Raw genomic sequence first — 21,715 nt, 5'->3', positions numbered from 1 at the left:
ATGGATCCGAGGGTTTCCCACCCCTCTCCCCTTCCACCAAACCACGCGTGAGGACTTTCGGCTGGCCGCATATTTAGAGTGCCGCCATGCTGCACCGAGACTATACATTTACAAGCATCCATGCCTTCTCCGGGATGCATAAAATTCACAAATGCACATCAGCGTAGTCACTGAGGGAGGGGTTTCGAAATTGGACCAATGAGCTTCTATTACTCTTGTGACGGTGAATCTTTGAGCATATGAGCGTTATGTCATTTACGTTTTAATTTACATTTGTTCCACAATTATAAATGTATGGCGTAATAGTAGGAATTCTCGTAGTGCTTTCGCTTCATGAGTTTAAGTAATCGTTGACATATTATTTTCGCGATTTTTATTACGTGTTGATATTCGAATTGATATTCGCGGCATATTATATCTCTTTACATCGATCTGAGATCACTGAGCCGGGTAACAGAGTGGATATATATATATATTTATATACGTTTGGTGCGGCCGATTGCAACCAAAATACGATGCGCACATCTACATGTTACAGCAGCCCTATATACAAAATTTCAATGTTCTGAGGCTATTCGTTTTTGAGTTATGCGAGATACGTACCTACATACGTTCGTACAGACGCCACGAAAAATTCTCTTCAGAATTCATTTTAAAGCAGTTCTATAATTTTTTTGGAGGAAAAGAGTCTTTTATTCTGTTCTTACGTACAGATGTCACGCAAAAACATCGTTAAATTGCATTCGATAGCGGTCAAAATGGATATTTTCGTTGAAATATGCTGCCTGAAACTTTTCGCGATTACAATACTTCCTTTTTACTTCGTACAAGGAAGTAAAAATTGAACAATCATTATAACTTAGAATATTTATCATATTTAATTCATATGTAATATATTTACAAATGCTAAATGTGATATTTAGTAACAATCGGTTATGGTGTATGAAAGAAAGGTCTAAAATTATTTATACATTACATAAATAATTTAATGGTTCCCTCCCATGAGACCTTATTAATCAGTACTCTGAATCACGACTGCGGCCAGTCTCGAAGTATTTCTCCAGATAATTTTATGGCTCGTAGTACGTCATCAAAATTTCCTTCTTTATTTACATGGCTGTTCTGAGTTGTTCTCATAATATCATCACAGTTCTCACAGCTTCTTCCTAGCAGAAGTATTTTGAATTTACATTTTCTTCATATGTCTAGGATGCACAAGTTAAAGAAAAGCGGTAAAAATTCGAATCCTATAAATCCATGCTTGTTGAAATATAAAGAAGGACATGTTTTACTCTATTTTTAAATAGAAGTAATATCACAATTACCCTCTAACAAAGCCAAGTTTTCAAGCTTTTAATCCAAGCTAAGATATAGTTTGTCGTAAGATAAAACACAGTTCCGTATTTCCGACTGTGAAGTTTGGAATTTTACAACTACTAGTAAACTGCTAGTCACAAAAACCATACAGATAAATTAGAACGAACTCATTAGAAAACCCTGAAGTGAAACAAAAAAAGACAATGAAGTAGCACATAAAAAATACAGCAGAAAAAAAAAAGAACGTTTTCTTCTATTCTATTTGCGTTCTTAGCTTTTTTTAACTCGCTAATTCTTCTACGTTGCTAAGTTATTCGATAAGCCTTAAAATAGAAGCAACCCGTGGGATAGGGATGGAATCTATGCAGTTGGAAAGAAGTACGAAAAAACTCTCTGCTAAAAAAGAACATGAGGTGAGAAAACAACATCAGGAACACAACTGATCAAAAGTGGGATGGGGTTTTTCAACTCTTTTTAAAACATCAAAATGAACGAAATGCCCTGTAACGAAGATAGACCAATGATACTGCTGAAATCCCAATCTCAGAATATCATTTTTAATGCCCCTAATAGACATGGATTCCTTCAGTTTCATCACCATCATTAGATAACTAGGATACGATGTTCCTTTCTGATGGTTATGCGCTAAATCTAGAAACCATTCACAATGTTATGATAAAGTTAATAATGTTATAATACAAAACTGACAAAAATTAAATGTATATACGCAAATTATGGCAAGTATAATTTCTTCATTTATTATCAGCGTCGCATAGCAAGTTACATAACGTATAACCCTCCATTAATATCTAATACTGAAGTAACGAATACTTCAGAAGTGCAGGTACTTTAAATCTGAGATGTTATTCCATGGGTATAACTTCCTCCTAAATGACTACTTTCACCATTGCACTATATTAGCATGCTTGTAGATGCTGTGATGGCAAGACTGTTACTTTCTGAAGAATAATTGAACGTCAATCAATCATATGGTAGCAACTTAATACAGACAGGACACACGAGGTTTTTGGAGTTACAATAAAAATTGCACTACATAAATGCTACCAGACATCTGGCAGCAATCCGAAAGACACTATTACTACCAAAAGACTATACAGACTAGACTTCTGAACGACAATTTATCAATTAAATTCCGTGAAACAGAACCGCGCCATATATGCCACGAAGTAGAAAACCAAAATTCTAACAAAAAATAATATTCAACAAAGAATATTGAACTTTCCCGTAAATTGGGGCCATTGAACAAAACAACTGATAAAAACGAATTCTTATTTCGTTATATGAGAAACTAAACGTAAAACTGCAATTGCATACATGCATTGTTACTCCACTTGAAGAAATGAAATATATGAGCTGAGAAGTTTTATCTATATTTTATATTTTCATCACTTTCTAAAAAAAATGGCATTAAGACACTACGGTCTTTAAGCAACAGTTTATATAGTTTGGGCTTAAATGCAATCTTGGCAAGCTACCCATCATTTAATAACATACTGCCTGAAAGAATTTCAATTGAAACTCTTCAGATTACCGATTCACTGAAAGCCTTACATATACAGTTTTGCCCACGAACCAAATTTGAGATAATTTTTATTCATCAAACTTAAAATGCAGTTTACAAACAGGGCCTTATCAAGGCATTTTAGGATCTTAGGCACAGCCAGAGGAACAACCATAGGAATGCATAATTTCGCTACTTTTATAAATGTAAACAAGATTATGAGGAATTATATGATGATAACGAAAATTCAGAAATAAGACCTTAGATCCAGGTCTCGTCGGCTTAGATAATAATCAGGTCCTGTTTACAATTATATAAGACACGAAACCAATTCTTCTCCATAGAATCCGTTAAAACAAGGGACATTATTAACCGGTCCTACTTCTAATACAATATACTACGTATAAATCATATTTTAAATTGAATAGAATGAAAGACCATGTATATAATAAGCGAAAATTCTTCTACAATCTGCTCCCGAATTACGACGATGTCGACAGTTATTTTGCAAGCAGTTAAAAAATGCACAGGAAAGAGGAATAAAACACATCATAAACAACAGAAAAAATGTTATTACAAATGTACTCGCTTTCTACAAACAGGAGAATAGATTCATTTGATTATGTAAGTTAAACCAGTCTTATCTATATATCACGTATGTAATACGCTATTGTAAAATAAGTACGCTATTGTAAATACATGAAACGCTATTGTAAATAACAGAAGAATAAACATCATTTAAAAAAGAAAACATCATACAGAACAACTTTTTTGCAAGATAACTGGAAGAATATCATTAATTAAAATTGGCGTAAAAAAGTCAGTAGAACATTTTTCTTTATTATCAGTGTTATATATGTAGCTAAAGTTCAGGTAAATTACATACTGCTGTAGATAAAAACCGTTCCAAAATACTGTGTGCATTATTTAATCTTACTGTTATATCACACAGCTTTCTTTCAATTTTTGTATTTTCCACTATTCTGCAATTAACAAACTTTCTCTCCTTTTGTGGCACGGCGTGGCGAACCAGGAATCTACTGTACTTGAAAGTTTTTATCAACTTCCAATTATCTTTGTTTGAAGAGGGAAAAAAAACACTTATCCTACTCTTCATTGGGGGAAAATCCTTCTGTTACACAAATTTGTTATTTTTGGACAGACATAAATTACTAAATTAATTTTGCGTGAGATGAGCTCTGGCATGGCGCATGGATGATTCCGGATTACTTAGAAACGTAAAAAAGCTCCAAGTCCTAAATTATACTACAGATATCAATTTACCTATCAAACAGCTCGTGAAACGCGGAAAGCCTAAGTAAAATTAATATAAAATGGAGGAAACCTAGTCTGCACGCAACAGCAGTAGAATGGTGAAAGTGCAAATATTAAGATTTATGCAAGAGGATTGTCAAGTGTAGCCAGCCAGGTGAGATGGACGCTTCCGCCGAAGAGCCATACCGCGAAATTTTATTTCATTGCAGTCAGACGGAGGAGGGGCCACATACAAAAAAGAGGAGGGAGAACAAAAATTCTCTGTGGTACTTGCCTATGCAAAACCTGGATGTAAAACTTTGGCCAATAGCCAAAGTACGTAGACCTGGACTTCCCAGAAACTATTTACGGTCTGGTACCTCCCTCCTACACCCGGCAATACTAGCACGCGAGCTTCGCTTTACTTACCAAGCAGTCTCAATAAAACATTCATACTTCAGTTGTAAATTCGGCCTCATTTGTTTGATTTTCCCCCCTTCTTCCAATATGGCTACGCGTGTGACAATCACAAAATCACAACATCCCTCCCTCCACCCGCGCATCCTCCCAATCAGATGACAATGGAGGTGTTATGTACGACGCAACAGCCCATCTCCCTAACCTGTCACAGACAGACGACAATGAGTGAAATATATTCTGCGCTTAAAATAACCAAATAAACAAGCCGCATTTCGCATTCGAGGGAATCAAACGACTTGCCTAAACCTTCCCATCCATACACACGAAGCAAACACCATTACGACAGTTTTTTATTCAGAAAAATGCAACGAGCTGCAACGAGTGAGGAGGCGGTGGGGTTTGAAATCGTGTGGCCTCCAATCATAACCATGGAGACCACGCAGAAAAAAACTGAAATTATGTACGACTGGTACAATAAGGCGACGAGAATATTCCCAGGTATTTTTCACGGCACGAATTTATTAGGCTGTAAATCACTGCATTGGCACCTTCATCCTGGTTTATTAATCTATTCCCAATATGCAGGCAGAGTTTGTGAAAATTTATTTTTGCCCACGGAAGGTAAATATTCGCCAGAAATTCGAATTTATGGCTCGTATATAACTGAGGTATTCGAATTTCACCTATTGTTTGCGATAATCCATTGTCGATATGCACAACCCATTCAAAAGAATGGGGGAACGGAAAACGTGCGCATAAAATATCTGCGCGTCACATATTCTATTTATGCGGCAACGAATTACGTTTGACCAAAATAACAATAAAACGCCTCCAGTGCAACAGCACTCAAAAGAACACACTTTAAACCAGCTACGCAATTTTAACTATATGGATAAGCAAATATTAATAAGTCAAACAAAATGATCTCAAAATGCATGATGATGTCCTTTAAGAAACATATAGGATATTACGAACTTACGAACATTAAGATCTTACGATCTTACGAAACATATAGGAACTTACGAAGTTTTACATGGCACTTTACACCATAAAACTTCACATTTATCTTTTACTAACTTCCCGACAAAAGCTGTACCTGACAAAAACAAAACAAAACAAAAAAATAAAATAAAATAAATAAATAAAATAAAATAAAAAAATTTTTAAAAAAATCTGAAATGTTTCAGATTTTAAATTACGTCCAAAGGGGCGTTTTTTAACATTTTGTGTGTTACCTTTCTTTATTAAATATCATGTTCCTCGCACTTAAACCATAAGATCCAGTGCAACAGCAATATCGCAAAATAGTTTTAAAACGAGCATATCTTTAGAATTTCCGATACAGAGACTCACGCGCTGGAGATAAAAATGTTTTTTCTGCACAACGTTGCCATTGCTCGCTTTGAAATCCTTGAGTTTGTTAATCAAAAATTCGTCAAAGTTTTAAAAAATAGGAAATCGATCATAAAACAAATTTCAAATTTCAAGTTTGGTCTTCCACATGCTCATATTCGTTGGAGGATTACGTTATTCAAAATTCGATGACTCTATGTACCGCTGTTTTATCACAATACGAGAAATATACATACATTTATGCAGATTTTTCATTATTTAATTTCTTCAAATATAATGCCAAAGCGAAACTAATAGTCCTTCGGGATTCAAATCCCTTTGGACTAAAAAAGTAGTCCCCGCTTTTTCGGATGGCACAGACTGTCTTTTCACCATCGAAGGAGAACAAATTATATACTTTGCACTTTGTAATCGATTACGAAGTCTCGATGCTTCGTTCACGTTTCAAGCGGAATTCTGGTAACGCTGTATATCAAAAATCTTGCAGAAAGTAAAATGGCCTTTCATTTTTAATTTTTTTCTTGTTGCATACCAGACTGGACGCAATGCGAATAAATATCAATGATACAATGAACAGTTTCAATTATTCGAATTAATTCATTGTGAGACCTTTATAAAAGTCTTAATAAACAGAAACTGACTGATATTGCTGATTACAATGATCAAAAGTAATGATATGATTAGTTTAGTTCTCTTGTTAATAACAAACAGCATTTGTCAATGTAATCAGTCTAAAAAATAATGAAAATTAATATATGTATGTATTGTTGTCTAATCAGAAATAAGGCATGACTACACAATAGATATTAGAATCTAATGATCGTATATGTACGATTTAAAATAAAAATTACCTATGGTAGATCCCATCGGGAAAAGAATCCTTGAATTCATTTGAAAACTTCGTAATCGATAACAACGCCCATTTACTTATCGATGATACAAATCTGTCTATCGATGGTGAAAGACACTCTGTGCCATCCGAAAAAAGCGGCGAACCAAAGGAAAAAAATCTGATGTGTACACCACATGACTTCCTTGTACGGAATATTAAATTATACGCATTTTTTCTTGCATTTCATTTAAACTTATTGGATTCAATTAAACCTACTTCGCCGACAGCGCATAAACCACAATAGAATAAATGCATTCTTTAAAATTCACTCTAGTATTTGTTTACCATAGCGACACTCTGGCGCTAGGTTCAATTAACAGTATTATATTTCGTTCATATTATAACTCAGAATGCACAAAATTTATATCATTTAAAGAATTATCTAATCGTTGCCACATGTTCTATTCAAAGACTATAATAAAGCCAGAACGATATATAAAATAAATTAAGCAAACAAAACAAAAAAGAAACACTTTTTCACAGACGATTGAGTATTTCTCATTCAATTAATTCAGTTCTCACTTCGCGACAAGGCAAAAATACATAAAAACTCGAAATATCTGTATTAAAAATTACGAAGTAAATCTTAAACGCTTATTTCCTCGAAAAAGTTCCAGAAAGGATTAAGCATGATTTAATTGGCAATAATAAATGAAGGCGTTATCTTTGTTATTGCGAAGCTACGTCTCTAGATTTCTCTAGATTGGCAACAAATCCACTAGTCTGCTGTTTCAAATGTAAACAATCAATGGCCGCCGTAAAAAAAAAAAAAAAAAAAAAAAAAAAGGCTTAGCGGCACTTAAACAACTTTAAAATTGTTGATAATTCTAAAAATACTGCACACAGATTTACTAAAGGCATAAAAACTTTAACCGGAAGATAAAAACAACATAATTCAACCATTTTTAAAGCAAAAAATGTACAATTTACAAACATATAAGAGTCAAGAAACTGAGATCACTGAGCCGGGTAACAGAGTGGATATATATATAAATATATTTATATACGTTTGGTGCGGCCGATTGCAACCAAAATACGAGGTGCACATCTACATGTTATAGCAGTCCTATATTCAAAATTTCAACATCCTGAGGCTACTCGATTTTCAGTTATGCGAGTACGTACATGCATACGTTCGTACAGACGCCACGAAAATTTCTCTTCAGAATTAATTTTAAAGCAATTTTATAATTTTTTTTGGAGGAAACGAGTCTTTTATTCTGTCCTTATATTCTGTCTTTATATCACGCAAAAACATCGTTAAATTGCATTCGATAGCAGTCAAAATGGATATTTTCGTTGAAATATGCTGCCTGAAACTTTTCGTGATTACAATACTTCCTTTTTACTTCGTACAAGAAAGTAAAAATGTACTGATCCCGAAATGGCAAACCACAGTGTGAGTGGTCAAACGAAAGAAATCTTCAAAGTAAACAGGCTGTTAGAAAAAAGACGTAGCATTTCAAAATGCAAATATGTTTCCAAGTATTGCGTCTATACAAATAAGAAGGCTGGTGTTAAATAAGGACATGAATTGAAGTCGTTTTATAGAAATTTGAATCACAAATCAAATAGAATCGCAATATTTTAAGTAAGCCATCCTCTCACATGAAGTATCCCTCATAAATGACGGTTAAAATGGTTCAGGACGGAAGCTATTTTTTGGGGGGGGGGAAGGCCTGGGATTTTATGTCATAAAAAGAACTTCGAAAATTTAATGTCTGATCTGCAGTGACAAGTATCTCACGTTTACGACGTTGTTGATAAAAACATCACTGATCAGTTCAATGCGTAAAAAGACAAAAACATTTGAAAATACCACGATTTTCCGTAACGACTCTACTGCTAATGAATCGCAAACTTTGAATTCGTTGTTTATAAAGAAAGAAAATATTCAGAACTGAAATTTAATGCAGCAACAAAAATGACGCAAATGAACACTTGCCGTTCTTCACAGAAGAATAAAAACTTGAGCTTCAGGATTCTGCTGTGAACAAACAACATGGAAGAGAATTGTCGGGTTCAATGAGAAACTACTATTAATTTCTGAAAAAAAATGTAAAACAATAAATTCTGGATCGAAGACGCGCTGTTTCGGATGAACGATACCGCCATATTAGATTTTTCCTCTCGAAATTTGTTACAAGAAAGAGATTAGACATTATAGATAAGCCCCACATTGAAACTCCTACATTTCAAGACATCTTTTTAAAAAATTGATTACAAAACTTGAAAGAGTTCTTATTTTGCTGTCTCTATATATTATGCCACCGAATTTATGATTTCCTTCTCATAACTTATGTTACTCTGATATTTACAGTTGTTTTTCCTTAATGATGTTTAAAATACGGCAATAAACTAAATTTAGAACACAAACTCGGGTACATTTTCAGCTGGGCAGTTAGGTATTACATAACAACATCTAGCTATGCAGACAAATCTTTCTTAGTGAAAAATTATGAGGATTTCATAATTTTTCAATAAGAAATGCTTTTATCTCCAAAGCTTGACGATGACTAACTCAATCATGAGGATAATTCTCCACTAATTAAAGAAAATGTAATAATTTATTTCAGCATACAATTCCATCAACCATAGAATTAGAAGTAAATATTTTGATTAAAAAATGTTTACATTTGTACTGTTTTGCGTTAAAAAAATCGGACATATTTAAAATGAGAATTTTTGTAATAAAATTATGCCTTTTTATTTTTTTACTTCTACGCATTGTAAAACATTTAATGGGAAAGGTGTCACGGAAATAAAATCTGAGTCTCAGTGCCGAATTCCAATTCTATCTTTATTCATATTTATAATCTTCATTATTGTCTCTGCAAAATCTTTCAAATTTGAATAGTTCCTTTTAAAATCTTCCAAAAAATTCTTTCTCGTATTTCTCTCTTGCATTCCGGGTAAGCGTACATTCATCAACGAAGTGTCTCGCGTCCATCAAAAATAATAAAAAAAAAAAAATCGAAAGGAAAAAGAATAATACATACACACCCCCTTACGCGGTCTTTAGCTTCGATATCGTAAGTCGTAGTTACATACTTCTAATTAGCGAAGTGTTTTAAATGACGAAAATATACATGCTTTGGCAATGCGAAATTAAAAGAAATTAATTTTCAACAAATAGCGAAATCCAAATTTTAATGCTGTCTTCCGGTTCCTATACTTATAGTTTATTATAATTTTATGAAACAAGTTTAATTGAATATCGATAAAAAATGTATAAATCATGTCATATCCACATCAGATTTTTTTAACGTGTAATAAAAAAAATCTGATGTGTACACCACACAACTTCCTTGTACGGAATATTAAATTATACGCATTTTTTCTTGCATTTCATTTAAACTTATTAGATTGAATTAAACCTACTTCGCCGACAGCGCATAAACCACAATAGAATAAATGCATTCTTTAAAATTCCCTTTGTTTACCATAGCGACACTCTGGCGCTAGGTTTACTTAACAGTATTATATTTCGTTCATATTATAACTCAGAATGCACAAAATTTATATCATTTAAAGAATTATCTAATCGTTGCCACATGTTCTATTCAAGTACTATAATAAAGCTAAAACGATCTATAAAAGAAATTAAGCAAACAAAACAAAAAAGAAACAGTTTTTCACAGACGATTGAGAATTTCTCATTCAATTAATTCAGTTTTCACTTCGCGACAAGGCAAAAGTACATAAAAACTCAAAATATCTGTATTAAAAATTACGAAGTAAATCTTAAACGCTTATTTCCTCGAAAAAATTCCAGAAAGGATTAAGCATCATTTAAATAATAAATGAAGGCGTTATCTTTGCTGTTGCGAAGCTAAGTTTCTCTAGATTGGCAACAAATCCGCTATCCTGCTGTTTCAAATGTAAACAAGGGCAAAAGCCGCCATCAAAAACATTATTAGGCTTAGCGGCACTTAAACAATTTTAAAATTCTTGAAAATTCTAAAAATATTGCATACAGATTTATTAAAGGCATAAAAACATTAACCGGAAGATAAGAACAACATAATTCAATCATTTTTAAAGCAAAAAATGTACAATTTACAAACATATAAGAGTAAAGAAACTGAGATCACTGAGCCGGGTATCAGAGTGGATATATATATATAAATATTTATATACGTTTGGTGCGGCCGATTGCAACCAAAATACGAGGTGCACATCTACATGTTACAGCAGTCCTATATACAAAATTTCAACGTTCTGAGGCTACTCGTTTTGGAGTTCTGCGAGATACGTACGTACATACGTTCGTACAGACGCCACGAAAAATTCTCTTCAGAATTAATTTTAAAGCAGTTTTAGAATTTTTTTGGAGGAAACGAGTCTTTTATTCTGTCCTTACGTACAAATATCACGCAAAAACATCGTTAAATTGCATTCGATAGCGGTTAAAATGGATCTTTTCGTTGAAATATGCTGCCTGAAAGTTTTCACGATTACAGTACTTCCTTTTTACTTCGTACAAGGAAGTAAAAAGAAAAAAAACTAAATTTGAAATATGGAAAATTAAAATACACTGTAACCATTAAAAACCCGAAAGTTGGTATACAAACTAAACTAAAGTTTCAGTTCTAAAACCATTGAATGTGAAAACTAAATTTAAATGAAAAGTATTCATCCCACAATGAAAAACGAAAATCCAGAATGCAGCAGACCTACTATGCGGAGAGAAAGTGCACGAGGTAAGGAAGGCTGAAAAAATTCTTTGAATGATAGAAAGTGAAAATAATTTTTGACTTGAAGTATTTTTCGTGAGATGTGAAAGTGACGCGATCAAACTAACAAAGAAATCCTTCTTGTTGCACAGTGGGGGTCGTGGATCCCAGACATCTTCCGTTTCAACCTCGCACCTCCCTTTTCTTTCTTTCGCCTCCCCGCCCTCCACGCGTTAACTTTTTATGAAGCTTTTTTTCAGAATCTTTTTAATGCGCCTCGATAAAAAGGTACTTCCTCTTCCTATTTCGAGGCAGACTTTTCTACCGTTTCTTTATTTTTTACGCGAAAAAAGAAAGAGAGTGATACTTTTCGTAATCATAGATATGAATGAATGAATCAAAGAGAAAAAGTGACGCGAAGGGGAAAAATAACCACATCCTGAGAGTTGTTCCAAAGCACCTGGATCATTCGTTGGAAAGCGGGAAAATATAACAGACGGGGAAAAAAAAATATTTCTAAATGCTCATTTTTATCGTTATTGTTTCAGCGTCGCAAGGATAACGTTAGTAATATGAATGCGATAGAAAACTTTTACGACACTAAAACCTACTTTCTCAACTCACTGCAATGCAATTAAGACAGTTTCGGGCCTTCGGCAAAGTACTCCTTCAAGCCCCTCATCTTATATGTAATCGAGAATGGGATCATGAAGAATTGCAGGGATGGCATTGGGCTGAGGCGTGGTATCACAGCATGCCTACAAATTTCAAATTGTGCGGGGAGGATATTTTTTCAATTTATTTATAGAGTAAAATCCTTATTGCCTTCATTTAATCTGTAGCTAGGCCCTGATTCATCAATTTTAGGATTCAGAAATTCAAAACGAAACGAGTTCCCATGCCGCCACATCCTCTTTCTACCTCCTTATTTTCTGTTTTGGTTGGGGGTCCACCAGCGGCCGAGCGGTGGTAGTTCGGTCCGAGGTTCGAATCCCGCGAACGGGCTGGCTGCATGGGCGTTTTCGTGGTTTTACCCATGTGTTACCTGTATACGAGCCAGTTTCCCTAAGAAAGTCCTCCACGAAGGCATCCCTCCCCTTAGGCAGATAGCCCTCGATTCTTTGCCATAATCACACACACACACTGTTTTGGTTGTTAACTAATGCTATGGTCTACGAAATTCCTCATGGCAAAGAGCGCAAGATTACGCCAGCCGTTGGCAACAGCCTTGACCATTTTACAGGTGACAGTGCACAATGCGACTTAGCTCTGTTCCGCCCACAATTTTGATAGAGAGCAGCCCATGGGAGGGACGGGTTTAAGGGTCTCCCACCTCTCTTGCACCAACCAACCAACCTCTCGTTACAGCTACAAGAGTAGAATATGCATTCTTTACATATGAATTTAGCGCAATTTATTATTGTTCTAATTAAAATGCATAGTCAGTTAGCAAACAATAGTAAAACAACATTTCTTTTTTCCAAATTAGTGTTAAGCAATACACTCTTTGTGAAAATTCTGGGCGAACGCCTTAGGTGATATCCAGACTCTGAGCCCACAGAACAATTATATCTTCTGTGAAAGTTACTGCCTTTATAGTTTTATGTAATGCTCAGCAGAGGATGCTTTCATAACAGTGCCGCATTTTGATGTAAGTCGACCGCTGTTGGACAGCGAGTTTTTCCTTTGGAAATCGCATTTGATTGTTGGTTATTTGTCAAAAGATCGTGTTATGTCTCGTAAAAGAAGAAGAAATTACTACCAGAACTTGTAGGAAATCGATCGCGACTGTGGTTTATCGTTCTGCAACAATGCTGCTCGTGCTGGTAAGGATCCCATGATTGTCAGGCGAATATGGGATCGATGGGTTCAAAAGGGCCATACTGAACGCCAAGCAGGATCTCAACGGCCTTCAGCCATTAATTCCCAAGAGTATAGATATGCTGTCATCTCGGCGTCGCAGGATCATACAGCCACGTCACATACCCTAAGTCAGGAATTTGGCTCGTGTGCAATGTCCATCCGGACAGTATGACGACGTCTGCAACATCACAGACAGTCAGCACGGGGACCATTGCAGCAAAGGCGCGGCAACATTGATGCGAACAAAGACATCTCTGTATACAGGAGTGGCACCGCGTCCTCTTTTCAGACGAATCTTGGTTCTGCGTACAGCATCATGATGGACGTATATGTATGTGGAGTTTCCGAAGGCAGCAAACATTCCCAGCTTACATTCGTCGACGTCAAATGCGACGAGTACCTGCAGTGCTGGCATGAGGTACCATTGGATATACATTTCTATCACTTGTTCGCATACTGGTAATGTGGACAGCCGCTGTTACATTCTGACATGTTAAGACCCGTAACCTTCCATGTTAGACCTTCCATGTTGACATGTCGTGTGGCCCACCTTCGAGGCCTGTTTGACGCAATCTTTCAACAAGATAAATGCATGGCTCCATATTGCCGTTCTGTCCTGTCTTGATGTTCCTCGATACAGAGATTGTTCGACTGTTACCCTAGCCAGCACGTTCTCCAGATCTCTCTCCCATTGAAAACATTTGGCCATTACGTGAAGAGAGACTACCACGCCACCACTCACTATCCAATACACTTTGGCGCACTGAATCTGTGTGGAATAAAATATCTGTATCTGTCAACAAAGCTAAGTTCGACTCGATGTCCAGCCGCATTGACAGCCGTTGTTGCTGCCTGATGTGGCAGTTCTATGCACAGAACTGTGCGTTATGTATTCCAAACAACTTGAAAATTTAATTATATATTCCTCTCATTATACTGCATACTATGTGCAATAAATAAGAGTCTGTTATTTGTTTCTTTCTTGGTGTAGCAATTTTAATGACCAACAATGGAAATATCTTGTATTGCTTACATTAGCTAATAGCAGAAGAAATTTGAAAAACTAAGTTTTTTGTTTTACGACTGTTAACGCCGAAGTGCTGCCCAGACGGGATAGTGGTTAACATCTCTGACTGCCGTTCCGAAGAGCCCGTGTTCGAATCCCGAAAAAAGCATGGATGTTTATAAGTGTATAGTTTCTGTGAGGCAAGAGAGCTCTCAAAAGCCAGCCCAAATACTCTCAAGAGATTGATGGTAAGTGTAGAGGGATGGAGACCTCAGGAACCACCCCGGGAGGGGGGTTCTCCCTCGGAATTCCATCCAAAGCGGAAGCTTAGCAATTATCAAAACCCAGCGATACCTAATATGGCTAGATGGATGTACAAGTGCCGGCCTTGCTTCAACCTGTACCTGTTAATGACGAAGTTTGAAAAAAGCTTGCCTTGTTCTAAGAATTCCAAACCTTGAAACTATATAACTAAAGGCGACTTTTCTAGACACTGAAATTGCAATCTGCAGCAGCGAAAGTTATTTTGCAATTCATCATTTATAACAATATTATTATTACTAACTGTGACATTTACTTATCGAATGAAAAAATCTATCTTTCAAGAAAAGATTTTGACCTTAAACAGCGGAAAATTACATCACATGTGACTCAAGACAGCAAGTAACGCTTCCTTGCAGCAAAGCACAACAGAAAATTACAACAGTAACAAACTGATAACAACTCACGCGAGTGTTAGAATCGCCGGTATCGTTCATAGCATGGAAATGGTTCATTTGCATGAGAATCGCGCTTATTGGACACGCACCGGCGATAGGCCGGCAGATTTCGTATGCACGCATTTGGCTCGTCCAGGAAGACGCAACGAAAAATAAAAAACAGCAAAAATGTAATAATGAATTCGAATGGCTTTTCCCAGCTCTTTCACGACTTGTCGCCTCCACGGTTTTATTGTTATTTTGATATTTTTGTATCCATAGTGGTTAGAATTTGTTTCTCGACCAGAGAAAGAAGCAAAATAGGAGGAAGAACATTCTGCAAATTAACGATGCTACCACGACTGTTTTTTAAATTGGATTTTGTTGAAACGATAGCATTAATCCAAATACATCATTTTAAACACACTGACGAAGATTTCCGACCATTGATCACCCTGCGTTAGGGATTGAACAAGATGCGAAAATTATTTTGACACACTATCGGTTTTTTAATGTCGAAATTGTATCATTTAAAATTCTAAATATCAGTAATGAATTTTATATGATCTTCCCCGAATTTCATATTTTTGATTCGGTTGCCCAACCAGGATTAGCGACACTGACTGCCGTATCGAAGGACCTGGGTTCGAATCCCGTTGAAGGCATGGCGTCTCTAAATGTACTCTAAATACGCGGTAAGCCGAAAGTCCTCTCGAGAGGTTGTAGATAGGGAAAAAGGATGGGAAACTCTCGGAAGCGTCCCCCCTGGGGTGCTCTCCATCAAAACTGGGGCGGAACTGAGCGAAGTCGTATGTATGGTGCTCAACGCTCCATCTTGCACTTCTTGTCATGACAAATTTCGTGGACTTGTTCTGATGTTACTGTCAGACATATGAGATAAGTCACAACAACAATAATATTTCTTATTCGATATTATTATTATTATATTAATCATTCTTTTAAATTCCAGTCATCACACATTTTTTTTTTTTTTTCCTTTTTGTCGGTAATCGTAGCAACAAATCACAATCCCATTCATTAAAGCCATTGTTGAGTATTATAGCATTCTACGTGTTGACAATATCTGCTCTTCGACTTTTCGTTAACAGAATGTTTCTGTCATGTTCGTTCCTTCATATTTTGATACGTATTACTGCAGGCAGCAAAGGCAGAAGACACCATTTTACAATACTTTCCCATTATAAGCACTTTCTAAACATAAATTCATTTTTAAAAGTATTCTCAGCTTAGGGCTTAATTTCTATAATTAGAAGTGCCGGAGCCCTACGGCAGTCCGTCAGGAAAAAGGAATAAGAGTAAATAAATAAATAAAATGACTATTAAAATCATTAATAATTTTATAAGGTATTTCTCCCGCTTTCCTAGCATGCCTTCGTGGTGCAGTGGTTCTGCACACTCAGCCGGTATTTCAGAGGTCCGTGGTTCGATTCCCGGCGAAGGCGATTGCATATTTTTCATCTCTCTGGCTTTTCCAACTAACCTAATGTTTCTACAGTGGCGCCCGAACTAAAAGAGTTGTGGATGATGATTCTCCACACCCAAAATTTGGCGACTAGGTCCCCTAAAACACTAGTCGTCCTTTAAAAAGGGGAGCATATAAGGTATTTCTCCCGCTTTCCTAGCATGCCTTCGTGGTGTAGTGGTTCTGCACGCTGGACTGGTATTCCAGAGGTCCGTGGTTCGATTCCCGGCGAAGGCGGTAGCTAATTTTTCATCTCTCCGGCTTCCAAAAAAACCTAATGTCTCTACAGTAGAGCCCGAACTAAAAGGGTTGTGGATGATGACTCTCCACACCCACGATTTGGCGATTGGGTCCCCTAAAAACCACAGTCGCCCTTTAAAAAGGGGAGTATGTAAGGTATTTCTCCCGTTTTCCTAGCGTGCCTTCGTGGTGTAGTGGTCAGCATAGTGAGCCGGTATTTCAGAGGTCCGTGGTTCGATTCGCAGCGAAGGCGACTTCATATTTTTCATCTTTCTGACTTTTCCAATTAGCCTAATGTTTCTACAATTTAAAAATTAAATAGTTAATTATTATCAAATTAATTAATAATTATTTAATTAATATTTAGCATCAATCAATTATCCTTATTTAATTAATCATTAGTTATTAAAATAATTAAATAATTAAAATTAAGGTTAAATAAAATATAAAGAGATAAATCAAAATTTAATAAGCGATTTTTAATAAAATTTTATTACGAAAAATAAAATTTTCGAGATCAAATTTCTACTGAAATTGTTGTTTAGTTACATAAAAGAGGTGCCGGAGCCTTCTTATTTATGGCTCCGGTGCGTTCCGGCTAGTATTATGATTTATACCCAAAACTAAGGCGTACCGAAGCCGGACTCCGGTGCAACAATAATTTTCAATTGAAATCAAACTCTTTCTCTGAAGAACTAAAGATCTAAGCTTTCACACTGTGGAGCTCTGGCAATACCATGTTCAGGTACATTCTTTGAGACGGTGTTGGCTCTGGTCAGTAGGCAAGGTGAAGAACCCAGTGACGTGACATAACATCGGTATGCTCACGACAAGACACGAACCTTCTTGGAAGCTTCCCAAGAGGATTCGCATCGATATTGTTCCCGTCAAAGGGATGACCTAGTTCTTCCTTTCTTTTTTAAGCGTGAATCCAGCTAGTTCATGATTCCCAGCTCCAAACTGTGCTTGGCAAATTGCAATTATTATTATTTTTTTTTTTTTGGCGTAAGGCTTCCTATTAGGCAGAAATGAATCGATTTGCCTACTCATAACCAAGTCCATGAATTCTTTAAACAGCAAACAATCGTTCTGATTATAGTTAAAATTGGTGAATGCTAAATTGTACACTCATGTCCATAAATTAAGGATAATTCGAAGTCACGCGGAAATCGAACTCTAAAATAAATATATCACCTGTAAAATCACTACACACATCTTCAAGAATCGTATGCAAATTTCAGGAAGTAACCAGATGACACCGATGATACGTCACAGTGACGAGAGTGTAAGAGAGTGATATATAAGGAATACAGGCAAAGAAGTAAAATTGTTCGCAGGCGCTTAATAAGCATTTCAGTGCAATAACCGAAAAGTTATGACACAAAGGACGCATTTGGATGATTTTTGACGTGGTAGAATTATCGGCCGTCTGGAATGTGGGCGTACCCAAATGGAAGTATCAGACAGTATTGGCATTGCCCAGAGTGTCATTTCCAAGCTTTGGTAACGATTCCAAGATGATGGTAGTGTGAGTAAACGTTACAGCACAGGTCGCCCCAGAGTTACAACGCCGAATGAGGACCGGTATTTGGCAGTTACTGCCAAAAGAAACAGGCGGAGCACAGCCTCAGACCTGTCTCGTCAGCTCTCTTCAGCCACTGGTACGACAACTTCAAGGCAGACCGTGTACAGACGCTTAGGACAGATTGGTCTATATGCTCGTAGACCTGTCAGATGAGTTCCACTTACTGCAACTCACTGCCGCCTGCGGTTAGCCTGGAGTAAAGAGCATGCATTGTGGATACCGCAACAGTGGGCTTGTGTGATGTTTTCCGACGAGTCCAGGTTTAGCTTGCAGTCTGATTCTCGCCGGACTTTCATATGGAGAGCTCCAGGTACCTGTTACCACCATGAAAACATCATTGAACGACACCGTTACGGTGGTGCAGGAGTGCTCGTTTGGGGTGGAATTATTCTGGGTTCCAGAACTGACCTGCATGTTCAATTTGGAACCATGACAAGCCAAATCTATCGGGACGTCATTCTGGAACAACATGTACGTTTGTTTCAGGGCGCCATGGGCGCACAATTTGTTTTTATGGATGACAACGCCCGTCCTCACCGTGCAAACATCGTAAGCGAATGCCTTCAATCGGAGGATATCACCCGTACGGACTGGCCAGCATTCTCACCGGACTTGAATCCAGTACAGCACGTGTCGGACATGCTTGGCCGACGAGTTGCAGCCCGTCAACCTCCTCCTACATATCTACCGGAACTTCGGAGAGCATTGCTTTTTGAGTGGTGTAATATCCCCCAAGATCAGATCGATAATTTGATACTCAGCATGCCTGGCGTTGTACGGACTGTATTGCATCGTCTGGGAGACATACAATGTATTAACAATCATACCAACCATGTATATTGTTTTTTTGTAAATAGTTTTTTTTTAGTCCGTAGGGATTTCAGTCCCGAAGGACTATTGCTTTCGTTTTGGCATTTTGCGTCGGACTCATAAACGTCGGTTCACTTTTCAAACTGTTGCCACAAAATGTTAGAGTCCTGCATTATATTTGAAGAAATTAAATAATGAAAAATCTGCATAAATGATTGTCTATTTTTCGCATTGTGATAAAACAATGGTACATAGAGCCATCGAATTTTGAATGACGAAATCCTACTGCGAATATGGGCACCTGAAATCCCAAATTTGGAATTTGTTTTATTATATATTTTATATTTTGTAAAACTTTAACGAATTTTTGATTTACAAACTCAATGCTTTAAAAGCGAGAAATGGCAACGTTATATAGAAAAAAAATACTTTTATCTCCAGCTCGCGAGACTGTGTATATCGGAAATTCTAAAGATATGCTTAATTTAACATTATTTTGCGATATTGCTCTTGAACTGAATTTTATGGTTTAAGTGCAAAGAACATGATATTTAATAAATAAAATTAACACTCAAAACGTTAAAAAAACGCCCCTTTGGACGTAATTTAAAATCTGAAAAATATCAGATTTTTTTTTTTTTTTTTTTTTTTTTTGTAATTTGCTCCAGTGAGAAAAAATCGCTAATTTTTTTAATAATATCAAACATATAGCATCTTCTTTTGCTCTTTACCTTTTGTTTAATAAATAAGCTTTACAAATAAGTCAAATTTGGTTTGCTTCTAAACCTTCCTTTGCCTAATTTTGCATTATCCTTAATTTATGGACATGAGTGTACTTGAATTTCCTGAATATGTTGGCTGAAAATCAGCGCATGTCCATTTGACTTAACGCATCTGAACTAAAGCCTTAATGACATGCAAAGCAAAATCACCATTGTTTTTAGAAATCTCAAAATCTATGTTGATTTATTGAAAGCCACAGCAAACGTAACATCTAAAAACTATAGTCATTCCCATAATAATATACTACACACTGCAACAATCAATATATATATAAAGAAGAAAGTCTGTACGTTTGATTGTTCTCTAACAACTGAGTCACTACTATATAGCTATCGACATCAAACTTTCTACAGTTCTTTTCTGGGTCTTGGAAAAGGTCGACGTCCACTTTTTTCTAAAAAAAAAAATCTGATGTGTACCCCACGACTTCCTTGTAGGGAATATTAAATTATATGCAGTTTTTCTTGCATTTTATTTAAACTTATTAGATTGAATTAAACCTACTTCGCCGATAGCGCATAAACCACAATAGAATAAATGCATTCTTTAAAATTCACTTTCTTTACCATAGCGACACTCTGGCGCTAGGTTCACTTAACAGTATTATATTTCGTTCATATTATAACTCAGAATGCACAAAATTTACATCATTTAAAGAATTATTTAATCGTTCCCACATGTTCTATTCAAATACTATAATAAAGCTAGAACGATGTATAAAAGAAATTATGCAAACAGAACAAAAAAGAAACAGTTTTTCACAGACGATTGAGTATTTCTCATTCAATTAATTCAGTTCTCACTTCGCGAGAAGGCAAAAATACGTAAAAACTCAAAATACCTGTATTAAAAATTACGAAGTAAATCTCAAACACTTATTTCCACGAAAAAATTCCAGAAAGGATTAAGCATGATTTAATTGGCAATAATAAATGAAGGCATTATCCTTGTTGTTGCGAAGCTACCTTTCTCTAGATTGGCAACAAATCCACTAGTCTGCTGTTTCAAATGTAAACAATCAATGGCCGCCATAAAAAAAAAGCTTAGCGGCACTTAAACAACTTTAAAATTGTTGATAATTCTAAAAATATTGCATAAAGATTTACCAAAGGCATAAAACCCTTAACCGGAAGATAAAAACAACATAATTCAATAATTTTTAAAGCAAAAAATGTACAATTTACAAACATATAAGAGTAAAGAAACAGATCAATGAGCCGGGTGGATCAACAGAGTGGATATATTTATAAATATTTTTATATACGTTTGGCGCTGCCGATTGAAACCAAAATACGAGGTGCACATTTACATGTTATAGTAGTCTTATATACAAAATTTCAATGTTCTGAGGCTACTCGTTTTGGAGTTATGCGAGGCACGTACGTACATACGTTCGTACAGACGCCACGAAAAATTCTCTTCAGAATTCATTTTAAAGCAGTTTTATAATTTTTTTGGAGGAAAAGAAGAGTGTTTTATTCTTTTCTTACGTACATATATCACAGAAATACATCGTTAAATTGCATTCGAAAGCGGTCAAAGTGGATATTTTCGTTGAAATATGCTGCCTGAAGCTTTTTGCGATTACAATACTTCCTTTTTACTTCGTACAAGGAAGTAAAAAGTAGCTAAAATAAGAGATATGAATTAAAAACTCAGAAAAACGATCATTTTCGCCCTCATTGTTCCGAGTGGCAACAGTTTCGCAAGCTGGAGATGAAAATCTGCTTTATTTCGAAAGTTGTTGCCACTGCTCGCTTTCAAATCGTAGAGTTCGTTAATAAAAAATTTCTAAGTTTTACGATGAAATAAA

General features: G+C 36.0%; 1 protein-coding gene and 1 non-coding gene across 7 annotated transcripts in view; one reads left to right on the top strand and one right to left on the bottom strand.

The window, feature by feature from the left end:
- The window catches only part of LOC118189526 (uncharacterized), a 1,222,747-nt gene that overhangs the window by 1,040,127 nt on the left and 160,905 nt on the right, over positions 1-21,715 (bottom strand). The window lies entirely within an intron of this gene.
- Positions 16,648-16,721, top strand: TRNAT-GGU (transfer RNA threonine (anticodon GGU)). Its single transcript has one exon. It is a non-coding gene; the product is annotated as a tRNA-Thr (tRNA).

This window comes from Stegodyphus dumicola, chromosome 5 (assembly GCF_044657685.1).
Source record: "Stegodyphus dumicola isolate Sdum_Otavi_A_Nest chromosome 5, ASM4465768v1".
In the NCBI taxonomy this organism is placed as follows: Eukaryota; Metazoa; Arthropoda; class Arachnida; order Araneae; family Eresidae; genus Stegodyphus; species Stegodyphus dumicola.
The sequence above is the reverse complement of the archived record's forward strand: the minus strand, read 5'-3'. Positions and strand labels throughout refer to the sequence as shown.